Below are 12,415 nucleotides of genomic sequence, written 5' to 3' on the forward strand. Positions count from 1 at the left end.
GATAAAAACAACTAGGGCCTAGTTAAAGCTGGAGAAACGTGTTTGATATTGATTGAATTTGCTATACCGATGATGCACGAAAAATATGATTTCAAAAAATGGGTTTTGCCCAAAACCTTAGCTGTTTCTCTACTAAAATAAGAGAAGAGTACACAATTTTGAAATAAACAATTTTCCTGATGATCTAACATTTCTCCTATAAAAAATTAAAGAGTCTTAGCTACTGCAGGATCAGTTATCGCAATCTGTTCTTGCTAAAAAAAATTTCTAAAAAATGGTCAAAAGTTTCTAAAAAAACGATCAAAAATTCTAGAAAACGGTCACAGGACTTTCCAAAGTGCATAAAATTTTTCTGTAGTTTATGATTTTTTCAGCTCAAGCAGATTATGGCCGCTTAAGCAGAGAAGAGTCTAAAAATTGAGTTTTTGGATCGAACACAACCTGAGAATTGGTCTGGTAGTTTTCGCGTATAGTCAATAAGCTTCCAAAAAACTGTCAACGCGTCAAAACTTTGACTAGCTTGTAGACCAAAACTTTTTCTGGATAAAATTGGGAATAGTCAATTATAAAAGTAGGTTTTCAACAATATCGTATTTTGGTTAAACTAATGATTTGGCAGAATAGTTAAAGAGAAACATCCAAAAAACTATCAAAAATTCAAAAGTTTGACATTTCTGAGAATCATAGCTTTTTGTGTGAAAAATAGGGTGTGGCCTTTAACTGAGATGGAGTTCACGCATCCTGTATTTTCTATGGAACCCAAAATCTCAGATCTGGGAGCCTAGTTCTCGAGAAAAGTGAAAAAAAAGTTCAAAGAGATTGGTCAAAAAATCAAAATGAGGACTTTTTCGAGGCCATAACTTTTGGTATCAAAACAAATTGGGCGTAGCCGCATACGCAAATGAGCTTCTCACATTCTGTTCTTTGGATAGAACCCAAAAACTTAGCTATGGCGGGGTAGTTTTTGAGAATATTCAAAAAAATTTTAAAAGCGTCAAAAATCAAAAATTTGACTTTTCCGAGGGCGATAATCTTTTGTGTACATTTTTTTGAGTGGCCGCTAATGCAGGCCAGCCTCTAAGTACCTGTTATCTCCATATAACTCACAGTATTTGATTTGAGACGTTAATTCTTTGAGGGCCATTATTTTGAGGGCCCTAATTTTGTATGTAAAAGTGCCGGGCAGCTTTTCAAAACCGTCATGTCATTGAAAATAAAAACTCAGATTTGATAGGGGTAGTTCTGAGAAAACAAAAAAATCAAACAAATGGGTCAAATACTGCCAAGGGCTGTAAAAAAAATCAAAGAGGGAAATATGAAGTGAAAATAAGTAAAATTACAAATTGAAGGCGTAAATCTAACGTTGAGAGCAACATTTAAAAAAATGAGCGCAGCAAAAAAATGGCTCCAAGATGTGACAACTAAGCCGGTAACAAACAAGTAGACAAGTAATTGGCCAACAACTTTGTGTGAAACAAAATATTTCCTGTTTGAAAATAAAAACAATCAGGTTCTGTTCAGATTCGAACCCAGGGGCTTTGCTGTCCCAGGCATAATCGTAACCTCCAGGTTAAGTTAGCGAGGACAAAGTGACCTGTGAACAAAGTTATTTACGGGGGAAAACCTACTACCCAGTTGCAATACGGTTGAAAAAAAACTCAGTCAGCGTGCCAAAAAACTGATCAACAATTAAATGCAATTGGTTAAACACAAGTTTTCCAAAGTTTCCAGAATCGGATAAAAAACCTACAAAAAAGCGCGCTGCTGAGTGGACTTTGTAATGGAGTTCCAAAAAAGACTCCCTGGTTCAGAATATGCATTTCGTCAAGAAAAAAATTAGAGGAGGCACCCTCAAATAAATTTTTCAGACTGTTTAACCAATTTCAGTGTTCAGCAGCAACACAACGGCACCGTGAAACTCGCATTAAAAAACAAGTCCTAACATAAAACAACTAACACAACTTAAGGAAAAAGAATACTCGTAAAAACTGAAAATTAATTTTAAAAAAAAACGTTTTGGGTTAAGGTTTTTTATGAGAGAGCTACGCGCCAAATGCCGCTTCGGGCGATAACGGGCTCTGAACATTGTACCATCTGCCGGCACGCTCGCATCACGTGGCCCAAGAAATTTACACCTCCATCTAGTGCCTTTTTTCTCTTTTCATTCGTTAACATTAAATGTTATTCCATTTGAAACTTTCAAAATGAAAAAAAAACTGCACTTAACGTACAAAATTCTAACTAATTCTAACGTACTAATTTCCCTTCATTAGCAAAAAAAATACTATTAACTGCTTGGGCTCTACTCCAATTACCCACATTCAAGTTTCAGATTCAATTTAAAAAAAACCAGTTTAGTGTTGCCATAATGGAAAAATTCTTTTTATTCTGACCAAGCTTTTTCTATTCTGTACATCAGGGGCGAATCTTGGTTTTGTTTAGGGACGGATTTTGAGGGTCAGAAGCGTTGGAAAATTGGTTGTTTTTTAATGCCACCCATATTGATTTTTCGAGCGGTCCCAAACCCCTTCAAAGACGAACTTTTCCCAAAAATATTCCGAGATGTTAGTTTCACTGATGTTAGTGCTTTAGTATCAAGGGCTCGGCCAAAATAACACAAAAAAAATGTGAAAAAAATGTGACTTAGGGGGGTAGGAAAAAAAGTCAGTGCTTGTACGCCACTGTTTAATTTTGATCGGACCATCATTGCTCTACAATGTTGTTGCGAAAAATACAGGTCATGTTCAGTTGAATGAAGTGTTTTAATCAGTTCAGTTTTGAGCATGTCTCCACGCGAAGAAACTGTCTGACTTCTGACTTTTCAGATCAAAATTAACGCTCCGTTTTGTTGACGCATAGCCCGTCTTGAAAAAATTGTTCTATTTATTGATGATCAGTTGATCCCAAATGTCTGCCCGGTCAAGTTTTACCCGAGTTCATTTCGTGTTTAGCCTGATAATAATTATGATCTCGTTATGTCATGCCACTTACTGGATCCAGTCATACTATGACAAAGAACCAGTGCCAGGCCAGAATCTGGAAGTGCTGGATGGTCAGATGACAGGGCTGATAAATGATTGTGGAGCGATTAGTGGAGTTACTCAACAGGAGTGTTTGAGGGCGGATAAGAAACAGAGGCAGAGGCTGCGAAAAGATGAACGGTCTGGGAAACTGAAGACGATTGATGTAAGGATCGTGCATTTCTGCAAAATGTATTGTACATTAATTTATCGTCCCACTTTAATACTTAATTGTCCTTGATAAGGTTTTTCATTTTTTGATTCTAGAAAAGAATGTGCAAGTTTTTTTTCCTAGAATTGATTTTCAATTTTTTTCAATTGAATTATTGGTAATAATGAAATTTTTTGTTGCAAAAAATAGACAGGAAGTTTTTGAATGTGTTTCGTTGATCCAATTTTGCTCCTAATTGCTCCAATTTTGCTCCTAAATTTTTAAAGGCTCATTGCTATTTGTGTTTCTTCTAGACAAACTGTTATTATGAGCAGAAGCAAGAATCGTACCGATGTCTGAGTGAATGCAGGAGGGGAGGAGCCGACCCGAATTGGAAATGTGGGGCTTTAAAGTGGACATCATCCCCATTTTTATGCTTAGCCGTTACATTATTACCGACTATCTTTCTGCTATAGTATTACCACACAAGAGAAGAGTATAAAAAATCAAATTATTTGCACATATTTGAATTGACGTGCAAACCTCTGGGGAAGCGCCAGGCAAAGCTTCTGAGAAAAGGATTATTTGTCTCAAAATTTTTGCATCGATGATTCAGCCACAATTGAACCGACAATTGATTTAAAACGTCTAAAATTGATGATCGTTTTTAAGAAAAATGAATAAACTTACAACACAACAGGTTTTTCAATAAGTTGCGCATTAGTTCATTATATTCAAAATGCTACAGGACAACATAAGAGGTCTCAAATTCTTGTAGTATGTTGATTTCTTTTCTTGCTTACGATTTTTTAAGGCTACAAGTTTGGAGGCTACAAATTTGTAGACTAGTTTATCATATTGGTAACAAAAATATCCCAGTGTGAAGCATGAGAAAACGTCTTTAGCTCAAAAGTTTTCAGATTATATAAAGCTGAAAATGTACAAAAAACGCTAGTAACGTAGAAAAAATATAGAAGATCAAAGAATATATATCTACGTTTTTCAGTTTTTATCCAAAAAAAAACACCAAAAAAATGATAACGAGATTCGTCACATCAGTTAAATACAAGACTTGCCAAATCATGGTCGCCAATTATGAAGTTGTCCAAGAAAATTTGATTAATTTTCATCAGTTTTTTTATTGGTTGATGTACTAAACTTTTTTTCTTTAAAATTAACAAAACAATTTGATATCAGAGTGAGGCATTGAATATTTTCCTAATTTGTATGGTTGCTGAACTTTTCGTGTTCTTGTGAGCACTTGTACCTATATGTCTAGCTTTTTGTTCCTTGCCATGATGAGATCTTCAGGCTAAACTAAGTGGGTAGTATATTGACAGAGTTCAACTTAATTTGTGTGATGTTCTAAACCGTTCATATACATAAAAATCAGTAGTACTGTAGAGATGATAACAATCAGTTACAAGATTTAGAGTCTCAAACTTTTTCTTGTGAAATAGCTTTCGGTGCATTTTTCTAATAGTCTGATCAGCATAATTGATTTTTTAATGCTCGGGAGCCATGAATTTAAATGCCATTTTGAATGAAAGGCTGAACATAAGCCTCCTCAGCCATATGTAAAAAATTTTCTGAATTAATAACTTGTGATCTACTATGTCGAAAACTTTTTGACATCCGGAAATAATCATTGCGCGTTTTTGTTTTGATTCTCTCAGTCGGATCTTATAAGTTCAATAATTCTCACCACTGCATCTATGGTGCTTCTATATGCTGTGAATTCAAATTAATTATTTTCAAAAAAAAAACAACTCATATCTTTGTTGAAATAATATTTTTCAAGAAACTTTCCAAGTGCATTTTGGGGCTGGGAATGACATCCTTCTTTGTAAAGGAAATGATTTTTGCTAGCTTATGGCATTCTGGAAAGTATTTTACATCGAAATTTTTTTGAAACAACTCTGAAAGTGCCGCGACCGCTGATGGCGTTAGTGTTTCTAAATAAAAAATGTTCAAATTGAAGCAATCTGTAATATAGTTAGCTTTCTAACCAGTATGCGAATTTTTACCCTAATTCTTTTCAACTGGCAACAAGCGTATTGAATTAAGGTTATGTTTCATTGTGATTGAACTGTTCCCGTTGTCAATTTCGCATAATTTTAGTCTATCGTTGAGAAAAAAAATAATTAAATTGTTCAGCTTTGATTCATCTAAATGCTGTCGTTTTTTGTGAGTTTTGTTTCTAGTCAACTCTCACTTTCCAAAAAATTTTATTGAACTTCTATTCTGCTTTATTACTTCCATATTTAGACTCTGTTGATAGAAATTCAGTTTTTTGTTTTTTCCATTTGCTGAAGCTTTCTATTCTATTCTGTTTTTGTCATTCCATTTGCTGCAAATCTTTTTTACTCAAATTCTCTTTATTGCATTCTTTTTTGCAGCAGCATTTTAAACTTGGTTATCAGCATAATTGTCAAGATAATCTGAGTGTTTTCGAAAGCAATTTTGCAATTAATTGAAAAAGATTCTCGGTCAAGAACCTCCAGCGCCTTTTCTACATTTTTCTTGGGATCCATCGCAAATAAGGGGGTTTCAAGTTTTTTCAATTTCTGAATTTAAACTGGTTTAGTTCATTTTATTTGATGTAGGAATGGGTGTTGAATGCTATTGTGTAACGGCCATTTATTGCTGTTTTCATGTCACTCATGTGACCTCCTTGATTTGAAAAGAAAACAAGTCTAAAAAACATTCAGATCTAGTTACAACTCTTGTTGATTATCTTTGAATTATATCCCGACAAAATGTTCGGATGGTCCAACTAATTTTTTGACGAACCATTACAATTTGAATTGAAGTCGCCGCAGAAAATTTGTTTAGTAGATAGAGAAACGACAAGGTCATTCAAGTGAGACTGTAGGAAATCTACATTTTTTTTTACTAATTGAACTAGATGAATATAAAGGCAAGTTAAGTAGGTCTTCATGGAAAATTGTCAAAAAAATTAACGATATTTTTTTGAATACTGTTGTAGTTTGTTATAAGGATTGTTTCATAATTTGTTTCTTCATTCTATGATAAGGAAACACTACTTATAATTATTTGCTTCATTGTTTTTTTTTATTAAACTAGAGGGGGAAGGGAGTTTGCGGTAAGCCAGGAAGGGGGCGCTAAACAGGGGTCGATTGTTTTTTTGTGACGCAATTTTTTCAGCAATAATAACTAACGGGAATTTTTTCTTACACGTGGCTACAAAATATACCATAAAATATCTTTCAATCCGAAAACAGAGAGGCAAAATGAGATGCCAATCAATTTTTTCTCATTCGTTTTGCCGTTTTGTATTTTGAAAATTGATAAAAGTTTTTCTTCTGGAAATAGAAGCTTCGAAAATATTTTATCTGTCGTTCTGAAATAAGGATGTTTCAGAAACAAAATTGAAAATGTACTCGACAAGGTAAAACTGCATGTTTTCCCTTAATTTTATGTAGCCCTGGGTTCCTCTGTCAACCCACGTCCTAGTAGAATGGGCCCAATCCTAGCTTGTGTGAGTGCTGCTGATGCTGGGGTTGGAGGGTTGAATTGATCCTCACCCAATTTTGACATTTGCTCATAAAATTTTGGCACGTTTTTACATACCACCATAATAGGTTCCAACTTATTCTTACTTAATTTTTTATCTCATAACTTCAGCCTTTTCTCTACCTTTGCTTTCAAGGTGTGTTCTTGGGCATATTTTAACATAAAAGCAAATACATGGGTCGAAATTTGTTGTAGATGCTGCGAGTGGTTATTTAAGAGCAATGAAGTGAACCTAGTAACGCAACTGAATATGTGTTAACTTTTACAGATGAAATTGATTGAAGTCGAGCTGGCTGATCCTACAGACTACGCGAATTGTCTCGGGGAACGAGCTACATTCGGGTCAGTTGAAAGAAAAAACGGCCAAAACTGCGCTGCGTAGAAACTTGACGAGACAAAACAAAGTATTCTGGGTTTTTGCTCGATTTTTTTACACTGGTGCTCGATGTTTAGTTTTTTTTAACCGGCTTGCAGTTTATGCGATAATTTTTAGCTGTTATCCTTTCATATATGATACCTGCGTGAGATTGAAAAAAATAATAATAAAAATGAACTTTGCTGAGAAAGCTATTCAGTTTTTTGGGGTAAAATTTAAATTTAGATTGCAGTATAAGTCATCTGTCAACATAAATTAAAAGTCAACTTCGCTGTTGTCTCCGATTGAAAAACATATAAAAAACAGAAATACAAGATTAAATTTGAATGAAATTGTCATTACCTTTTATGACTGCTGCTTATCTCAAGTTAGTGATTTTATTAAGTTTATATAGCTCTGTACTTGGAACATACTGGTATCAACCGTATGAATACAAAGACCGGCCACCAGGTACAAATTTAGAGGTAGAAGACGCGCAACTTTTGGACGACATAAATTTCTGCTACGCTGCCAACGGACGGGCAGCCGACAAATGTCTGAAGACGAGTAAGAAACAAAGAGAACAATTAGCCAATCAGGAGAGAGCAGGGACTCTTGATCAGAGAGGTGTGAACTGTTACCACGAACAGATGAAGCAAACTAAGAGGTGTTTGAGCGTCTGCGAAGAGGGCAGGTCGGATAAAGACTGGGAGTGCTCAAATGCCCATATTACTCATCCAATTCTTTTATACATATTGCCATTCATATATTTATTGAAAAACAACTATCTCATCTAAGGAACATTTAACAAAAAATACACTTCAATTGAATTAAGTGCATTTCATGATATGAACTAACATAAAAAATTCAAGATTGAATCGCTCAAGAAAAACTGATTGATTTCGATGATTTATTGGAAACTAACCAATTGATTTCAAATAATTTCACTGTGGATCGCTGCAACAAAACATCATCCAATTAATGTTTTACTCGATTTTATTAATTCAACCCATTAAAAGATCCAATTCAAAGTTTAACCAATCTAATTTTCATGAACATCCTTTAGCTAGCTCTGATGTTGAACATCATTCTCCAATCGACGGACTACTATCCAGAATCCAAGATAAAAAAAGTTTTCAAATATCACCACAAACTAGGGGGAACAGTAAAAACTTGAAAAAAGAAATAGCAAAAGTTATTTTCAAAAAATCATAACAAGGATAGCCGGTTTCTGTGTAAGTAGGACAGAATGTTCCGACCACCTTTATAAAAAAAAATTACAAAGAAAAAATTTATAAAACTTTTTTTTTCTCCAAATACTCGTTTTCTGTGTAAAACATACATAAATGCGTGTAGTAAGTTAGCGAACTAGGAAGAATTATCAGCATTTGTCATCAAAACAATAATAAGAAGAAAAAAGAAAAAAATTATTCGTAATTTTTCGCACAAAAATATATTGTTTTTCTTAGAAACTTTTTTGTTGCCAAAAAACACTAATTGGAGCTTCCGGAACACATTTTTTTCCAATAATATCAAGCTTCATAAAGTTCAATGAACAATTTTCATACGCATTTTTGTGGAAATTAGACAAAAACTTCAAAATTTTATTTCTGAGAATTACTGAAATACACCCAAATACATAGTTCTTCCCCAATATCAGTAGTCGCCAAAATTACGCTTGATTGATGGTAATAGATATTATAATTGTTCCGACTTTCGATACGAAAGTAACGGAATATTTGTGCTCGGGGTGGGTTTTTTTTCTTCAGACAAATTTCGACTTTTTAACTAGCCAATTTTGACGGATTTTTTTAATAACATTCGATATTTCACCTGTGATTATTTTTCGTAAAGTTATGGGGGTTTAAAGGTTGCCATTTTGGGACAATTAACGCGCGATATATTTCGCGCTATTAACGCGTAAGCAGAGATTTAATCCGTCTTAGAAATCGTTCCAAATTGGTTGAAAGAAGCCTATTCGCCATAACTGATTTGTTACACGGAGCAAAATCTATCCTTTTATACTTTTTATGTCGTGTGGGGGGATGATTTTCATTAAAAAATTTCACATTTTAGAGAAAAAAAATTTCTTTTGTTTTATTTCATTTAATTTTTTAATGTTATTACTGCTCCATAAATCCTTAAAAGGCAGTCGGAGTAGTCTTGTCTAGATTTGGAATCAATTAATTAAACTTTTTTTCGGACCATTGAAAACCGAACTCTGTGTTCGGATTTCAGTTCTTTTCTTTGTTCTTTTCTACCAAAAAACTAACTACCACAAACTATAATTGAAGTGTTTTTTTTGCAGTCGTGACTCGAACAAAAAATTTAAATACTTTTAAAACGTTTTCAGACTGTCAAAAAAATCATGCTTTGAAGTTTTTGATTTTTGGTCTTATTCCGAGTGAATACAGTGAGCGAGCAGATTCATTTCTTTTTTTCAAATACAAGCATTTACAACAAATAATCAGGGGAACGAGTGTAGTGATATATGTCATTTAAGGCCTTAAGAATTTAATTTTAAGCAAGTAAAAATGTTTTTGAAGTTTTTTAAAAGCCATCTCGAAAAAAAATCAAAGAACCAGAAAGGAAATCTTTAAAAAAATTTTAAATGAAAGAATACTTTCGAAAATTTCATGACGTTGCTTTTGACAAAAAAAACTGTTGCCTTGTTTGCTTATTTTACTGTGACCGTCAAAAATTTCTAATTTTTTTTTCAGATCTTTTTATCAGATCACGCACAAAACAATGTAACCAATTTGAAAAAAAAGTTTTTTTTTTGTCTTTAAGAATATGGTCAGAATATTTTGAGCTACTTCCACGGTCTTCGAAAACTTTCGTTCCCATTTAAATTTTTAATCATTAAAAATGATACGTGTTAGATGCCACGCAAAAGAAAGCCATCTAAAATTACAAGATTGTCAGAATTAAAGTAAGAACAGTAAGTGCTTAATGATATGATTGGGTTAGAAAATTCTGAATTTCGCTTCAGGATTGAAACAATCTTGAAAAAACTATAGCATAAAATTTTGCCAAATATTTGTAAAACAAGCAAAAACGATCAAATATTGTAACAAAAATTCTAAGATTTGGTGAAAACTTTCCAATTTGAGTTAGGACCGATGTGGTTAACTCATAGAGTAATTTCGGATAGGGTACACCGTCTGCTCGTCACGCTATCTTATTTTCGGCCGGATAGATTCGTGCAACTCCTTAGTCTATTACCGATCCTAATCTTACTCTTATACTATCTAGTCTCAGTTTGTTTAACTAGTCTCTGCTAGGCTCAATAGATCTAGGGTATACTGGTTTATTGCGGCTGCTGAAGTTCTCTTGGAGAGGCAACTAATTTCTAAGTTAAATTCAAATCTCTCTGGTGCTGAAATTTCAGCACTTACAAATAAGTGGGTTGTTAGTTAGATGGATCATGATTGGTTAATATTAAATACTTTACAGTGGTAAAATATCTAATTTATCCAATCATAAAATATAGTTTAGATCAGGTTCCACCCATCCGGGTTTTACAGAGTTTTTTAGAATTATCTTTCTGCAATTCAAAGGATGGATGATGAACGTTGGTATTTGGCGAACGTCATATTCTTATCCGGTTTCTCTTGTTAACAAGTTTATTTTTTATTTTGCTTTTTTGTTTCTTCAGATGATCCTGGTATGAAGGCTAAAGATCTAAATGAAACATGAGTAAAGAATGGTTAGTATTTATTTTAAATTTATTTGTGAAAAATATGTATAAATTATACTTACTTGTTAATCGTCTGGGAAAAAACCGTGGGGAAAGATGTCGTGTATTATGTCGGAGTTTGTTAGTAATTTGGCTAGTATGCGAATGATGTTTTTAGTTTGAAGCAGTGGCCAAAGCAATTGAAGTGCTTTAATAGTTTTTAGTTCTTCAGTGCCGACTGCAAACTCATAAGGTGTGTTTTGAATGAGGTTATATAATTTGTGATTGTATTTGGTGTTGTGGATGAATTCTAATATTGGGATTTCTATAGGTTGGATAAATTCATGTGGGATAAGGAAGGGTCTGGATTCTTCTGCGTTAAAGGTCTTCGTGATGGGACAAAATATATACATTTGGGTTATGGGATCATAATTGCGGAGGATACCGTGAAGGTTAGTATCTTTGATGCAATATGTGAAATTAAGAAAAAATGGTGAAGTGTATTTAGAGTTAAGAAACTGAAAACGGTGGTGTGGTTGTCTTGATGGAGTGTGTAGATCAAAATGATTTTGTATGAAGCGATAATATGTATATGTGTGGGTTTGTTTAGTGCGTAACATAATGTCGTGTAAGCAGTGCAAATCGCGTTCATGTGGTGCAAGGAAGTGGAAGGTTAGTGAAAAAATTTGAAATTTTTCTTTAAAACTTTCGTAAGCTTGCATATCGGTTAGTGCTTCAGAAATGATGTGATCAAATTTTCGATCAAATATATTGAGTGTAAATACATATGGTGTTTTGATGAAAAATTTTTCTGTTAGTTGTGGGTTAGCGAAGCGATCACCATCTAAAAATTGGTCTTGGTTAGTTCGGATGATGTTATGATCGTAATATTCTAGCGTAAATTCGTTAGCTCGGGGTGCAGTGAATGTTTTTAGTGACTTTTTATATCCTATATAAGTAAATTGTCTGTGTTAGTGGTGTGGTGAGTCGATATAGCATACCTTGATTTCTTTCTATATCGTTATGGGTATTAGATAATGGTAGGCAAAGGGGATTAGTAAAATAAAAATATGATGTCCAATGAAGTGTAGGCATTAAAACATGTTCATCTACAAAACTACGTGTGTCGTTAGTGTCATGAGGGGTGTTTAAAGTATATTGTGGAAATGAAGGTAAGGTGATTGCTAGAAAATCTTTCGTGTTAGTGTGATGTGGATGAATAATATATTCAAGGGCTGTTCCTGGTTTGGTTGGGAATGGATGGTTTGGGAATTTTCTTTTAAAGGTGCGATAAGCTCTATTAGTGCTGTTTGATGATTCGGTGGATGTGGATGATTGTGCTAATGATGCAGAATAAACTGAAGAGGGTGTAGGGGTAGGTGGGTTTGAGGATTCTATTTTGGAAGAAATCTGATTTATAGTGGGGGTTTTAGGGTGTAATAGTTGTTGTTGTAGGGTGATAAAATTATCGAGTTCTTGGGAGATTTGTGGAATATCTGGAGAATTGGATGATCGGTCTGAATGAAATGAAGAGTAGGTTGGGGTTGCTTGTGAAGCATAAGAGGGTGTAGAAATGGATGGGAGTGGGTTATTTTGTGGGATTGGTTGAAAAGGGGGTTTTGAAAAAATTGAGGAGTTGGTTTGAAAATTATTGGACGGAGATGGTTCAGAGT

The sequence above is a fragment of the Symsagittifera roscoffensis genome, chromosome 5, assembly GCF_963678635.1.
Source record: "Symsagittifera roscoffensis chromosome 5, txSymRosc1.1, whole genome shotgun sequence".
In the NCBI taxonomy this organism is placed as follows: Eukaryota; Metazoa; Xenacoelomorpha; order Acoela; family Convolutidae; genus Symsagittifera; species Symsagittifera roscoffensis.